Source organism: Rattus norvegicus, chromosome 20 (genome assembly GCF_021556685.1).
Source record: "Rattus norvegicus strain SHRSP/BbbUtx chromosome 20, alternate assembly SHRSP_T2T, whole genome shotgun sequence".
In the NCBI taxonomy this organism is placed as follows: Eukaryota; Metazoa; Chordata; class Mammalia; order Rodentia; family Muridae; genus Rattus; species Rattus norvegicus.
This window is the reverse complement of record NC_141553.1, coordinates 20,444,781-20,461,074: the sequence shown is the minus strand read 5'-3', so window position 1 is coordinate 20,461,074 and position 16,294 is coordinate 20,444,781. Positions and strand designations below refer to the sequence as shown.

General features: G+C 43.8%; 2 long non-coding RNA genes across 5 annotated transcripts in view; one reads left to right on the top strand and one right to left on the bottom strand.

Annotated features, from left to right (window-relative positions):
* Positions 1-6,619, bottom strand: part of LOC120098840 (uncharacterized) — a 95,266-nt gene extending 88,647 nt beyond the window's left edge. For 2 of the 3 annotated variants that reach the window (XR_015645169.1, XR_015645167.1), the window contains exon 1: positions 5,778-6,163. This is a non-coding gene — a long non-coding RNA (uncharacterized LOC120098840). Of the gene's footprint in view, positions 1-5,777 lie in introns of all 3 variants that reach the window. The other variant, XR_015645166.1, reaches the window with a different exon arrangement.
* Positions 1,653-16,294, top strand: part of LOC120098838 (uncharacterized) — a 40,701-nt gene continuing 26,059 nt past the window's right edge. The window contains exons 1-2 of one of the 2 annotated variants that reach the window (XR_015645163.1): positions 1,653-2,828; positions 8,188-8,270. This is a non-coding gene — a long non-coding RNA (uncharacterized LOC120098838). The remainder of the gene's footprint in view (positions 2,829-8,187; positions 8,271-16,294) is intronic. The other variant, XR_015645165.1, reaches the window with a different exon arrangement.

Here is a 16,294-nt window from a genome sequence, read left to right as displayed (position 1 = left end):
TTCAGTTTTTTACTAGAAGTTTCCCTCAACTTTTCAGGGATGGGGCGGGAGGGACAGCCAAAGGACTCCTTTGTAAGACAATGCACACTGCCAAGCTGAATCCAGAGCCAAACTCAATTCCAACCACGTGGCACATACAAGTTGAAGCCTTTCCTAAGCACAGGGCTCCTTCTTAAGTAGCAGTGCTGACTAATTGCTTCCATCAGGGTAATTGCTCCTAAGAAAAGGGTACAATTACTTCTCCCAAGTCGAATATTGACATTGTTTAATGAAGAATTAAAGCACGCTGTGGTAAACTGTGTGCTCATGGGGAATCGAACAGTTCCCAAACAATCTGTTTCCCAGAACAAATCCTTAAGCCTTTCTGGTATTCTCTTAAGCATCCCTAATGAATCTAATAGGCGGTTCTATAGCAGGGAAGATTTCAACCCCATCCATGGAACTGAGTGCCAATCACCCATCATCAGCCAAGCACCAAAAAGCCCAACCTCATGGTCAAGCATCAAAGCCATTGCCTCGCATTCACCTTCTTTCCACAAACACAGGCGTATCTCAAAATGGCCCTTTTCGGTCATCATTACAAACAAATAGGAAAATCATAGTGTTTCTTGTGTAAGCGGCAACACTGAAATCTTGCAGTGTGGAACGGCTGACACTGAAGCCACCACTGTGTTGACTGGGGCCCAGTACGTCCACCGGGAAATGTTTGTCCAGAAGTACATTGCATCATTTATTCATTGACTTCATACTGAAAAAGGAAGGCTTCTATGGAACGTGCTATTTCAGTGTCTGTGCGGGCTATAGTGAAATCAAAGAGGAATTAGTAAAAGAATCCACCATCAAGAGGTAACCAACTCCAAAGGAAATGCTATCTAAACTCCATTGACAAAATTTTTATAAGAAACTATGCTTTATTACACAGCCCACTGTCTAGGAATTCCTTTAAGACCAAGGCACTGTGGCCTAGAAAGAGATTCGGTAGCTAAGAGTACAATGCCTACTGCTTGTGCAGACAACCAGAGTTCAGTTCTCAATACCTACACTGGATGGCTGACAAGGCTCTATAACGCTAGCTCCAGGCAGTCTCATGCCCTCTTCCTGCCTCCTTGAATACCCACAGTGATAAACACACACACACACACACACACACACACACACACACACACACACACACACAATTGAAGAAGTACAGAACACAGGACTGCTCAGATGCCCGTTGAGTAGACTGCTATAGTTCACAGTAGACTTCTTCTTTAGGAACTGATCCAGCTGACAGAAAGTGATCTGGCTGATGATGACCTTACCTAAGAGCACTTGCCTTCAGCCAAGGGTAGTGTCCAGGCACCTAGGACTCTTGGTTCCACTGTACCTACGAATCACTGCTCAGATCTAGGTCATATCATAGACTCACCCAAGGCTTCTCCTGCATCTTTCGCCAACTCCTCTACCCAATCAAGTGCTTGTCATTCATCACAAATGTCATTCAAAGCCATCCTTACTCAACTGCCCCCATGCAAATCTCAACATCTTACGGTTTGTCTCCTAGGAGACCAATATAGGATGGCCCCCTACCAAAAGCTGAGTTTTAGACTACATCCCTAAAAAGGAATTTAGCACACAATGCCTTAGTGTTCTAAGGTTAGAATTCCATCACTGGTACCCAAGCATAAGGCAATTATTTATGGTTCTGCTCAAGGAGAAGAGAGATGGAATATGTGATAGAGTGTGGAAAAAATGACAGACAGCCTCGTTAGTTCTGTAAGAATATCCCCTGGGTCCTCCAGAAAACAGAAAAAACAGAATGTCATACCCAGGCCCAACCTCAAGGACTGGTGGGCTGGCTATATTAGAATGCTTGTTACAGTAGCAAAATCACTCTGCTTAGGACAAACTGGGATGTTGTTCATTGTGGTGGAAGGATCTTAATGTATATATTGAAAAACCTTGAATCCTCAGGTACCATTCTTTAGTTTGAACTCTGCATTCACAAACAGAGTACCCCTCCCTGATAAAGGGGAATCTTGTTTCCCTACCTATAAGGGGTAGAAGGTCCTGTTTGGGGAAAATCATGTATAGACTGTGATTCCTCCCATCTTTCCTCATGGATACTAAATAATGAGAAAGTTGCAATACAACACAGTTGGGGAAGTTCTGTGCCCAGGAACAGAAGGTAGACACTGGAAGCATGCAGAGTCATTATCTAGGCACCATGGTCCACCAGGGACCAGAGAATCCATGCAGACCATCATTCTGAAGATGTGACAGTATCAAGGGATTCAAAGATAAAGTTGGAAAAGGGTGAGTTTATCTACGTGTGAGTGCACATACCGTATGTAAGACCCCAAGACGTGATGAAGATGTGCTGTGGGCATAGCTCTTTGTAGCTTAGATAAGGCAATAGCAGATAACTAAAAAAGAGAGAGATGTACAGAGGATAAAGGCAGTGATCAACAGCTCTGACGGAGTAGACGCGACTGCATAAGGCCAGACAATGCACAAGTCAATAGCAATTTATAGAAGAGCCGAGAGAACAATCCATTTACCAAAGGACTGGGGAGCAAAGTGCTGAGAGATTCTTCTAAAGCTAAGTGACAAGAATCCTTCATAGATGAGAGCTGTAATGTATTCCACTGGAGAGATGAGCTCCTTGACGACAGTGATCAAGAGAGAATTCCGAGACAACAAAAGTCAGGCAGCTATACTTAACTGACAGACCAGAGAGGCACAAAATTACCACCGTGAACGGGAAGGTCAGAGTGCTAGTCGGAGCGCCTACAGAGGACCATGAACTGAGGGGAAAGAATGGTGGTGTTTTCAACATCAAAGTGGTAGGTAGAGGGTGAGTGGATTGTTCAATATGTAAAATCCTTGCTGGGAAAGTATGAGAATAGGATTCTAGACTTGGCGTCAGAAGAACTCATATAAAAAGCCCGATGGAGTTGGGCTCTGTAATTCTGCAGTTTTGGTTGGTAGTGGTTTCTTTAATAGTGTCTGTCTAATAAAAAGAGATGTTTCCTTGTTGAAGGGTCAGGACTGCAGTTATCATTGGGTACAAGGGCGAAAGTTTAGAATGCAGTCAGGGATTATACTGGCTTAGTAAAGCAGTGGTCGTAGGAACCGTTCCAAGATTCATGACTTCACTAGCCCTGAGTTTCTGGTAGTTTTCCAGGACAAGGCATAATTTCCTTCTTATTGAGGGGGTCTTGGGTCCAATGAGGTGGCTGGTGGCTACTGCTGGGATATGTGTGCCCATATACCACTCCTGGGTTGTAACCATGACATGCTGGCTGCTGTTGTTCATGGATATCATGGCTGGGTAGGACTGTTGGATATTTCCCTTGTTTGAAGCTTCTATGGCATCTTCTGGTGCGTTGAATGCTAGTCCTCAGGGTAGAGGCTTCCAGGTCAGGGCCCTCCGGGCTTTGCATGTGTCTTCAGTAATAGGGACTCACCTTCTGGGGAGGGACAACCAAGAGCAGCATCAACAGACTGCGTGTCTGGGGAATCTCTTGCATAATTTTGGCCAACAACTCAAAAGAGGGTTTCTCAAGCTTCATTTGGTAGATGCTCTCTAGCTCTTGGAGGAAGCATTGTAAGCCCACGTGAGAAATTCATTAATATATATGTATGTATATATGTATGTATGTATATATACATATATATATGTGTGTATGTATGTATGTATGTATGTATGTATACATATATATGTGTGTGTATGTATGTATGTATGTATGTATATGTATTTATACACAAAGTTACAGGTATCATGGAATATTTTTAGGTAGTTAATAATAGTATGATTCCTAACAAGTTTTCAGACATCCTTAACCTCCCCACTCCTGCTTCTGAATTTATCTCCATCCATCTCCTAATTAAAGCGCCTTATTCTATTTCCCCATTGGATCACTTGTACTGGGTACTCACCTCTCTACTGCTTCCAGCCCCACCTCTACTGTGACAATAACCCCCTCTTACTTTCCGAGTTTCTGCAGTTCCTCCAGAGTACACACTCACATCTGAGGATTTGGAGCTGGGCGCCTCTGAAGAGCGGAAACCTTCCATGTTTGTCTTTCTGAATCGGGTTTAGGACACTCAATATGATATTTTCCAGTTCCAACCATTTAGTTGTGAAGTCCGTGGTCCTTTCATTTTTTAAATAGCTGAATAGTTTTCAGTAGTGTTTATACACTTCCATTGTCCACTTGTCAGCTGAGGGACATTTGTGTTCTTTCTGTGTCCTAAACACAACTTCTGAACGCAAGGCTCAGGAAACATCGAGGAAGTCGGGACAGGTTTGTAAGAGCCGAGAGAACCAGGGAGTTTGCCGTGAGATGCGGTCTCCTCATAACTTCAGAAGCTACACTCATAAAGTCTCAGCAGCCCAACTGCCTAGACCTCAGCTAAACAAAGACAGCAACAATGGGCACGCAAAGTAGCTGGGGAAAAGACTAAGGCCTCAACCCTGCACAAAGAAGGATAAGAAACTAAGGAATGGTGAGAGCGGGAGAAATAGTCTGCCCCAGGGGAAAGCATAGCAATTGGTTGTCCAATACTAAAAGGTCTGCTCTAAAAATATAGACAAGTATCATTGCACAGACTGAGCAAGTTGAGTTTATATATTTAAGTATACATATATGTATGTATGTTTAAATGTATATATGTATGCATGTATATGTGCATATATGTATATACCTATGTATGTATACATGTGTATTGTGTACATGTATATATGTGTATAATATATATGTGTGTATATGTATATATGTGTGAATGTATGTGTATATGTGTGTATATGTGTATGTGTATATATGTATATGTGTATGTGTATATATGTATATGTGTATGTGTATATATGTATATGTGTATACATTTCTGTGTACATGTGTATGTGTGTATATATCTATATATCTATATATGTGCATGTGTATATGTGTATATATGTATGCTTTATGTATATGTATATATGTATGCATATGTATGTATGTGTATATATATGTATATATGTATGTGTGTATATATGCATATGTGTGTATGTATGTATATAATATATATGTGTGTGTGTATATATATATATATATATATATATATAGAGAGAGAGAGAGAGAGAGAGAGAGTGTGTGTGTGTGTGTGTGTGTGTGTACCTTATGTGACAACAATTCAGAAAAACCAAAGCTATGAACTTGAAAGAGAGCAAGAAGGAGTACATGGGAGGGCTTTGAGGGAGGAGGGTCAAGGGGAAAATTATATAATTAAATTATAATCTCAAGAAAATAAAGGAAGTAATTAAAAAATAATGCAACAACATTTTCGAAGCCTGATGGGCACTAGGTAGCCAGCCTGGAATCCCAGCACTTAGGAGACAGACACAAGGAATCCCCAGAGAAAGATGACTGGCCAGAGTAGCTAAAGCAAAAGAGCAGACAGTGAGGCAAAAAGGAGTGTGGCATCCACGAACCCAAAGTTGCCCCAGAGATGCTTGGCAGACATTTATATCACACGGCTAAATGCCTCTGAGAGCTCAACATAACTGAGGATTAGTCTTCATTTCCCAGCTTGAAAGTTGTGTTGTTAACCCTAATAAGCTTAAGTCTGCTCTCCGTTGATGGCAGATGTGTACTGTGGCTCTCCTGTCTCCCCCTTTTCTGTCTCCGTCACCCCGGAGCTCCCTCTTCACAACCACACTCCTTTCTCCTCATCTATCTCCCTCCTTTTTAAAATCCCTTTCCTCTTGCTATGTCTCCCCCGAAAAGAGAAAGAATAAAAAGAGCCAAACTCACCCAAGATAAACAAGAGCGAGTCCCAAGGGAAGAGCCATTTTCCTCCCTGTAATGACTTCGGATTCATCTGTAATAAGGGCTCTCTTTGCTTGTTACCTGTTATGATCTCAGGCAATCCACAAGCAGCATCTTGGATGGTACAGTAGCATGAAACCTTTCCCTTTTGATCTAGTAGGCAGTACCTTTATATGTCCACCGGCATATTCGAATGAGTGCACCGTGGGTTAAGTAAACAGTCACACAGCTCTTGGATTTCTTGAGAACACAACCATGGCTCTTGACCCTTCTTTCTTCTCCACACGCCCTCCCTCCTACTTCTTTGACAATAAAATGTACACAATGAGGATTCAACTGCCGTTTGTGAAGTTAATTCCTTTCCTGTGTCTGAGTATGCTTAGTCCCAGAGGATCCATCCACAGTTAGATTTAGAGCGGACTTGGCAGAGGCATGCTGGGTGGACGTCACCGGATCTTTTCACACGTCCCCTTAAAGCAACGTGAGTGAAGGAACAGCGATCAACGCAAATAATGTCGCCGAATAAAGAGTCACAGACTCAAATGTTAAACTATACAAATGAAGGCGACTGGGAGCAGATCTACGGAAACAAAACTCACACATCCGGTTCGAAATGGGAGTTGCTATCCAAATCTAACCAATTTTAGCCACGTGCTACCTTTCGGGTTATAATGTCCCCCAGAGACTCCTGTGTTTGAACAGTTGGTCCTAAGCTGCGGGTGATGTTTGGGGACGTTAGGAATATTTAGTTCGTGGAGCTTAGCTGGAGGAAAAAGGCCCTTGTAAGGCCGGTCTTGACGTCCAATAGCCTTGCCCTACTTCCTGTCATCCTTCTACTTCCTGTTCCGTGAGGAGCTGAGATGCAGAACCCTAGCCATGTGTGCTGTCCACGAATCTCCTGTCTCTGTAGCTTCTCTACCACGCTGGACTTAACCCTAGGACCGTGAGCCAAAATAAATCCACCCTCTTTTCAACTCTTTTCATCAGATACTGTTTTCACAACCTCAAAGTAATTAATACCTCGGGCAAGCAAAAAGGCCTGGGTTGGTGGGTCTTCTTCATTCTCACCGGGCCTTGAACCACATCTTCACTCTTAAGTGTTTTAGTATGACTTTTAATCTTGTGGGACAGGAAGGTCCAAAGCTACACCGATGCTCACCACCTCAGGCTGAAAGAGAGAAAAGCAGCATCGCTTTAGCCAGCCACAAGATCTACGAGCTGAGAAGTAAACCACGGAGTTCGACAGCCAAGGTTGAATGGTTGCTTGTTTGTGCCTGTCATCGGTCTAAGTGGCTACACGGACTGTCATGTCGTAGATGGCAATGATATAGAATTACTGCAGTCCCTAAAATATTTTGACTGAGGATGCTACATTACATTAGGTGTCAAACATAAATCACGCCGCGTGATGGATGCTGCCTCCTTGTCTATTTATCTGCAGATACTGAGCACATCCCTTAATGAGATAACCATTGAGAGGACCTCAGAGGTCCCAACAAGCCATCTATGTGCGGATTCCACTGCTCATAAATAGTTGGTATCAGGGAGGGCTGGTCCTATTTTTAGTTTTCTCGTGAATTATTCATGAGAGAGCTGGAGACTGTGTGATTTCACTAACCTTTATTCTGATTCCACTTACTATACCTGTGTATTCTGCAAACTGCTTCCTTCCTGTTCTGTTAATTTAGCTGGTATCAGCTTGGGTGAATAATAGGCTGGCTTCCTCAAAATGTCACTGTGTGTGTGTCTGTGTGTGTGTGTGTGTGTCTGTGTGTGTGTGTGTCTGTGTTCACTCAAATGGGTGCATAATTTGCTCCCTGGCTGTCGCTGCAAATTCACAAACCCAGAACTGGTCTTTAAAATCCATCCTCAAACTGGGGTCATAGACTCAAATGGAGTTGTTCGTCTTTCTCCTAAGGAAGGGAACAGCATCTTAAAAACATTCCCAGGGCATTTGCTGACTTGTGTATGAAGGAAATAATTATGACCATAACCCCCAAAGCATTTGGCCCATTTCAAGCTGACTGTGGTTCTGGGCTTGGGTACAGTGTATACAGAATGGGTCGGGGCTACACTACGCTCCAAACAAGAGACTCCCTTCCTTCTTGCTGTTTTAAGGACTCACGACACATTGGGACATGTTTTATTCTATTCTGGCATTACCAAACTGATTTCCTTAGCTAACCGTGACCCTGGGGCAGAGACCTTTATTTTTATTATTTTCCAAACACTTGTGAACAGAGAAGTAGGGATGAAGGATGTTTGCTGCTGTCCTTTGGCCTCTCTGTGGCTGCGGCAGCCCACTGACTCTCAGAAACCCCTCTGGCTGTGGAACACCATCAGGCTCTCCCCTTTCCTGAGAGAAGCTTTGCTCAGCCCTTCTGCTATCACCTAGGTGAAGCCGATGCGTCCAGTGTGACGTTAACAGAAGAAAGAATGGAAAACAGAGTGCAATGCTGGCGGAAGTGAGACCCACAGGTAAGTCCCTTAAGTCACTTCTCTGCCCTAGTCTCTCCCAGCACCTTACTGCAGACAACATCCAGCTTCAAACAAAATATTCCAGCCCGGAGGTTTTCCATTTCCTTGGCCTAGAAGGTCCTTATCTTCCTGGTAGAGTCATGGCCGGAGTCTTCTTGTCATCTGTTCTCAACTTTCAAAGGCCACTCGCCCAAAAAGGACGTCCCCAGCCACATATCTACAGGCCTGGGGCACACACCAATGTGTGCACACAGTTCTCTGGCTTCTCCCTCTTTACGAACCACCCCATCACATCATCCTCTCGTGTTTGACAGCACTGTCCCATGCTCAGTTCCTCTTGTGTTCACTTCCACTCCACCCATCATCGCATTACCCAATATGCTCCATGAAAACCATACCCAAGTTCTCTTAATCCCTCACTGTGCCCTCAAACCCAGAATAGTGCATAGCACTATTGGAAGTATTCGCTGAATCTAAGTGAGGCCGTTCACACCTGTAACCTGAACTTATGAGTCTGAGGCAAGGGTTGGGGATTTAGCTCAGTGGTAGAGCGCTTGCCTAGCAATCGCAAGGCCCTGGGTTCGGTCCTCAGCTCTGGAAAAAAAATGAGTCTGAGGCAAAAGCCTGATGAATGCCAGGTCAGCCCTGAGTTACATAATGAGTAAGTTGCCCAGTATGGTCAAAGCATCTAAGGCTTGTCTCGAAATATTTTAAATAGACCCAATAAATACTTGCCAGATCATTGACTCCCTGATACTTTAATAGTCGCTAGTAATCGTCAAGAGCGATGACAGAAATCCCATAAGTCATGGTGCAGGCTTCCCACTCAAAGTCAAAAGCCCCAGGCTCCTCATACGACTTCACAGTATCTCAAAATGACTACGGCTACAAACCTAGCTTTCTAGATGCAGAATCAGGTTGAGAGTGACCACGTCCTGGAACACTGATGTCAATCCTCCTGCATAGGTTGGCGTGTGTTCTCATGTCTACCCAGTCATCTCTCTTCCCCAGCTGATATGCACTACTTCATTTGAAGAGCTTCCTCACATTAAGAATCTACAATGGTGTTTGGGTTTAGCCATAAGCATAGCTTTAAAATGTTGATTCAAATGTTCCACGCTTTATTAGATTATAGAGTAACATTTATTAACTCCTGAATCTCGGAGCTTCAAGCTTCTCCCGAGTGTAGAAAGCCCAACGTTTCCCCAGGTTTCTTTGGTCACATTTTTTTCCAGGAATCTCTGGCAAGAAGTTTATGAGTCTCACAGCTACCCTAATTGTGGTTTGGCACTCAGCCTTCCCCGCAGATCTTTGCTTGCTATGTTGAAATGTTTCTATTCCCCATGACTTTGGAGACAAGACTTGCACTTGGCGTGTTGAAAGCAAGGGCAGAAATCATCCCCCCACACCCCACCCAGCTCTCTCAGGAGAGCCCTTCGCAAGGCTAATTTCTGCTTTCCTTTTTCGATGTTCTCCGTTTTACTTACTAGGCGCGCTTTTAAAGAATTGCTTTTATTTTTTAAATACGTTTATACATATGTGATGAGGTTTGTGTGCGCACACATGCGTGCAGTGATCACGGAGTCCACAAGAGGGCGCCAGCTTCTCTGAAACTGGAGGTAGAGGCAGTTATGAGCCCCCTGAAGTTGGCGCTGGGATCTGAACTCTGTTCCTTTGCTGGAAGAACAGTAGATTCTCTTAACCACTGAACCATCTCTCCATCTCTTTGATTTGATTTGAATTTATTTTATTTTATTTTATTTTATTTTTTTCGGAGCTGGGGACCGAACCCAGGGCCTTGCGCTTGCTAAGCAAGTGCTCTACCACTGAGCTAAATCCCCAACCCCTTATTTTATTTTTTAACCTTTAGCTGGATAGTGCGTCAGGGGTTTAGATTTTTATCCTCCGTATTGTATTTAGAGCTGTACACTTCCCCTTGCAAACAGCATGTTGCCTGTGCATCCCACAAATTTGGATAGGTCGTGCTTTCATTACGTATTTCCTAAGCTCCCTCGCGATCTCTTCCTTTCTCTGTGTTACTGTAGTTGGCAATTTGTGGTTTGATTTTCAAACATTGGAGGATTGTCTAGATTTGGTATTGATTTATCCTTTCAGCTATTTATGGTCAGATTTCAACTCCTTTCAGCTTGTTGGGGGTTGTGGCCCAGAATAGCAGCCGTCTTGGTGAATGCATCCTCTTCGCTTTCAGAGAACGTGTTCTCTAGCTCCCTTTAGTGTCTGCGCTGTAAGTTATTTTCTAGTCTTTCATAGTTTACCCTCTGTATCTATCTTATAGACGCCTTATGAATGTAATGGGATCTTGAAGGCTGAACAGATGGCTCGGAGGTTATGAGCACCTAAGGCTCTTCCAGAGAACCCAAGTTCTGTGCCCAGCATCCAAGTCAGGCAACTCAAAGCTTTTTGTAACTCTAACACCAGGAAAATATGATGCCTCTGGATTCTCGGACACCTGGGCTAATGTAAATCTAACACACTATTTAAAATAATAATTTAAAAAATCTTTATAATGGGGTCTCCCTTTTACCAAGTTTGATAACCTGTCTCCCAACTTTTCAATGTTCCTATTAAAGTCTGCGTTTTACCACCCTGTGCCTTGTTCTTTCTCTTTACCCTCCATGTCTTTCAGAATGAGTGTGGTTTGTGCTTTTAGCGTCCCTTGGTTCTGGCTCTAAATTGCCTGTTTATATGCTAGGCTCGTTCTGTGGTCTCTAAATACATCCTTGGCTTATCACGGCTTGACTTCCAATGCCTCAGCACTTCATAAAATCAAACACTGGGCACCAGGCTTCTTTGGATACCCACCATGTCATCTGCATTCCTGTTCTCAACCGCATCACTTCCATGCACACTCAGAGCCCTGCAGTGCAGTGCAGTGCAAACTCTACGTAACTGGTACATTCCTCCCGCAAAGAAAGTCCTCCACGCTCCTGGGATATTTATGACTGTGAGTGTCCTCTACGGATTTATGTACATACACATTTCATGTGATGTCACTCCGCCAGCAGAGCTCCCACACGTCCTACGGTGCACAGCTTTTGTTTTTCCTGGGTGACAGCTCCCTTTGTCTTCATCGGTAAAAGAATATTTTCCTGGCTACCTTTTCTCTTTGCTTCAAGCACAAGGAACTCTTTCTCCAGTCTTCACTGGGGAGAACTTAGGTAAAACTCACAAAGGTGAGCATCTTCCCTCTAAATCACACAGATGGACCGACAGACAGACAGATGGACAGATTGACAAACAGACCAACAAATATCTGTACACGTGTTGGCGTGCACGCACACACACGCACACACACACACACACACACGCGCGCGCACACACACACACACGCACACACGCACACACGCACGCACGCACAGTGGAATTTTTCTATGGTTTCAATTTTTGTATTGGTTATTTTATTTACATTTCAAATGTTATTTCCCTTCCTGGTTTCCCCTCCACAACCCTCCTATCCTGTCCCTTCCCACCTGCCTCAGTGAAGGTACTCTCCTCACACCGACCCACGACCATCTCATCGCCCTTGCATCCCCCTACGCTGGGTCATCGAGTCTCCAAAGGACCAAGGGCCTCCCCTTCCTGATACCACATAATGTCATCCTCTGCTGCATATGCAGCTGGAGCCATGGGTCCCTCCATGTGTAGTCTTTGGAATTTTTTTTTCCAGAGCTGGGGACCGAACCCAGGACCTTGCTCTTGCTAGGCAAGTGCTCTACCCCTGAGCTAAATCCCCAACCCCATCTTTGGAATTTTTAATGCTCAACTCTACCCAAAGAGCACTTTAAGTGGGTAGTCAATGGTAATTTAAGTTTCCTTGTACGTTTGCGACTGGATCCCAGGAAGGCTTGGAATTGCAATCTGTGGTTCTGTCTTCTAACTGCAAAGAGGCAGTTAGAAGTGTTTCCAAGCACTTAAGAGAAGTTGATGGCGTATTGCTTCATTCTACTTTGCTTTTCCTGGTTCTAAGAGGCAACACATGCCAGACCATGCATGGGATAATTTCTGAGTACTTTTTATACTATGTGTAAAATTTATGTGACATTTGTTTGTTTGCTTGTTTGTTTTACATATTTAGTACTATAAATCTTTGAACTTGTGGTTTGATCTGAATAGAATGCTGAATTTTGCTATACTTTTTGAAATAATGGTGGGTTTCTGTTGTCCTCTATTCATAGTGTACATAGTTTACATTTTGGTTTTGTATGTTTGAATCTCATTTTCAACCTTTTGGCTCACTAGTTTATTTCTGCAGGAGTCCGGAATACATATCCCATCATAATTCTTAAGGTTCTTTTAGCATTTGCATGATTCCAAGTTCTATATTCTTAGAAAAAAGCTCTGGGGACGGTTTGACTTACAGTCCTTTGTGTTCGTTCTTTCATGTCTGCTGTGATAAAAAGAAATTCTTGACAAGGTGACTTGAAGAAGGTAGAGTACATTTGGGCTCAGTTTTCCAGTACATTGAAGTCCTGGGGGGAGGGAAGGCTGATGGTAGGAGCTCGAGGCAAGTGACTGAAGTGACCGCACTCCATTTACAACCAGCAAGCAGAGAGAGAACAGTTCTGGTGCTCAGCCCAATTTCTGCCTGTTTCACCATGCCCAGGCCCCCCAGATCATGGTGTGGTATTCCCCACGTTCAAGGCAATTGGACCACCTTGGTTCTCTTAATCTGGAAGCTTCCTATGTATGAGACATGCCCAGAGGTCTGCTCCTGGACCCTGCCCGGTTGACGATCGATGTGAAGCATCACGTCTTTCTTTCTCCAGAGATGTCAAGTCTCCCAAGCTGCTCTCGGCTTGCTTTTGTAAGTGTAGGCTGTCATGTAAGCAATGGGAAAGTCAAATGCAGAAGAGCACAGCTATGTCTGCAAATGTACATTCTTACGCTTTTAATTTTAGCCATCTGAGGCCCTAAAAAGTACAACCTCTCTATCTCTAATTCAGCACAACTTCCGTTTGTAGTCCTACTTCCTGTGTATTATAATGCTAAGTGCAGGCCCTCTGGAGTTCCCACATAGATACAAGTGATGATACTCTGCCTTGCATTATTTCTGATTAGTGAATAAAGAGGCCGATAGCCAATATCTGGGCAGAAGAATAGGTGGGCTTTAGGGTCTCCAGGCTTGGGGTCAGAGGAGAACCATGAGGGGGAGAAGGAAGGAGAAAGGAGAAGCCACCATTGGTTAGGTGAATTCATGAAAACCTGGCCCTGAGGGCTAGCCAATTGGAGTTAAGAGCAGCCAAGATGAAAAAATGAATTATAATTTGGGGTTATGATGAGGAGAGTAGATTCTAACAGCATAGAGGGTAGACATCTGCCCAGCTCTTGTGCTGTTTAAGTTATTATTGTAAATATAAAACGTATGTGCATTTTATCTGGGATCTAAATGGTCCAAGGTGAAGTAGAAACCCTGGATCGAGATTAAAATTTTCTTCAACAGTCCAGCATAAGGCCAGGGTGACCAGGAAGCACATTGGAATGTGCACCTTCTATCGAAATCAAGGCATGCACAGCCAGGTCTGCAACAGCTGTGTCGTGTATGGAGAACAATCTTCTAGTTGTTAATGACAGGGAAGTTCCAGGCCTTTTCATCCCTCCTTGGGAGGTAACTTTTCTTCCACAGTGACTCACAGTAGTGATGCCCATTTATTTCAGGAAAACCTGCATCAGAGTCCATAGACCTCAGCATCTACATCTCTAGCGTGACCAGCATTCGCATGGTCTATCATATCAGCAAATCTTTGCAAAGAGTTGTGTATTCTTGGATACATTGCACATGATTCTTCAGTCAGAGTTATGGTTGAGGTCCACTCGGCATTGCCAAGGCCACCCTTCCTCAAGGTCTCCAGCAGTGTCAACTGACACCAGTGTCTTCACGTCTTCAGGCTCCAGGGTCTTTCTATGTGACCTCTGCTTTGAGGATAGGTGAGGAATTGATAAAACTTAGCAATACTTTATCTGCATTGTTTTCAGGGATGGGTTAATAGAATCTTAAACTCGAAAATGATCTATTTTAGGACTTTACTTAGGATAAAATGCTAACCAAAAGAGAACTGATTGTGTGTGTGTGTGTGTGTGTGTGTGTGTGTGTGTGTGTGTGTGATGTTCAGCTCTTGAGTCCACATTATTTTTAATATCTTCAGTGTGAAGACCATCTGTACAATGAGTTCATGTCCATTTATTTATTTATTTTTTATTAACTTGAGTATTTCTTATATACATTTCGAGTGTTATTCCCTTTCCCGGTATCCGGGCAAACATCCCCCTCCCCCCCTCCCCTTCCTTATGGGTGTTCCCATCCCAACCCTCCCCCCATTGCCGCCCTCCCCCCACCAGTCTAGTTCACTGGGGGTTCAGTCTTAGCAGGACCCAGGGCTTCCCCTTCCACTGGTGCTCTTACTAGGATATTCATTGCTACCTATGAGGTCAGAGTCCAGGGTCAGTCCATGTATAGTCTTTAGGTAGTGGCTTAGTCCCTGGAAGCTCTGGTTGCTTGGCATTGTTGTACATATGGGGTCTCGAGCCCCTTCAAGCTCTTCCAGTTCTTTCTCTGATTCCTTCAATGGGGGTCCTATTCATGTCCATTTATTATATCAAAAGAGAAATAGAGAAAGCCCTGAATTGTTGAACCACAACCATTCTAGAGCTTAATGTCTCTAGCTCTAGAGACTCATGGGTCCTGGTGCTAAGTCCTGGGGTGCTGTCTGGAGAAAGGACCTTTCCAAAGCCGGAGCTATAAGGAGAGTCCATTTCTGGGATGACGGTGCGTGGAGACATCTTTCCATCTTCCATCTTCTCGCCGTTTCATCTGACTTGGTTTATAGACATATCTGGTTAACTGCATTTCATTTCCCTGACATAAAACATAACTGAGTCCTTGGATACCCCATACATGTAAGATATTGAGAAAAATCCTCACATGTCCCTCTCTCCTGTCCAGAAGTGCACTGTTACGTAGCTCACTGGGTTTCCTGCAAGATCACACAATCCCTTTTTTTTTTTTAAAAGGCCCAGAAAAGATAAGATTTAGATTTTAATGATTTACTAATTTCATTTGGTTGAGTTTTATATCACATACTCTCTGCACGTCTGTGTTCTAATGACTAGGAGAGGCATTGTATTAAAAGCACAGGAGAGATGTCCGGGTTTTTTAATCTACCATATAGTCACTCCTTTAGAAAAATCCTCTAGCGAGGGCTTGGATATGACAAAGCAGCAGATAGACTGAACGGTGTTGCTTTGATTCTAAAATTAGAGCATTGTGAAGGCTTTCTAAGACATCCAACTATGTTATTATGTGAGCCTGTGCGCCAATTCCATGATTAGCAGTTTCGCTCTTCTAATTAAAGTGGGGATGCACGAGGGTTGCTCTGCTCCCCATCCCTCCTATAATGATGGCTTTGTCTCTAGAAAACTGAAGCCATACTGTGGGGCTGTGTCAGAAGTCATAAAGATGAAGTCTTAATATCATCCCTCCCTTAAGTGTGGGTTTGATCAGTGGCCCACCCCTAAAGAATAGAAGGAGACTGTCTTAGTTAGGGTTTTACTGCTCTGAACAGACACCATGACCAAGGCAAGTCTTACAAGGACAACATTTAATTGGGGCTGGCTTACAGGTCCAGAGGTTCAATCCATTATCATCAAGGCAGGAACATGGCAGCATCCAGGCAGGCATGGTGCAGGAGGAGCTAAGAGTTCTACATCTTCATCTAACAGCAGACAGAAGACTGGCTTCCAGCCAGTGAGGATTAGGGTCTCAATGCCCATACCCACGATGACATACCTACTCAACAAGGTCAGGCCACACCTACTCCAACAAGGACACACCTCCTTTAATAGTGCCACTTCATGGGTCATATTCAAACCACCACAGAGGCATAGGTAACAGGATGTGCAACTCAGGAGTACAAAAGTCTCTGTGTGTGTGTGTGTCTGTCTCTGTATGTGTGTCTGTCTGTCTCTGTGTGTGTGTCTGCCTGTCTCTATCTTTATCTTTCTGTCTG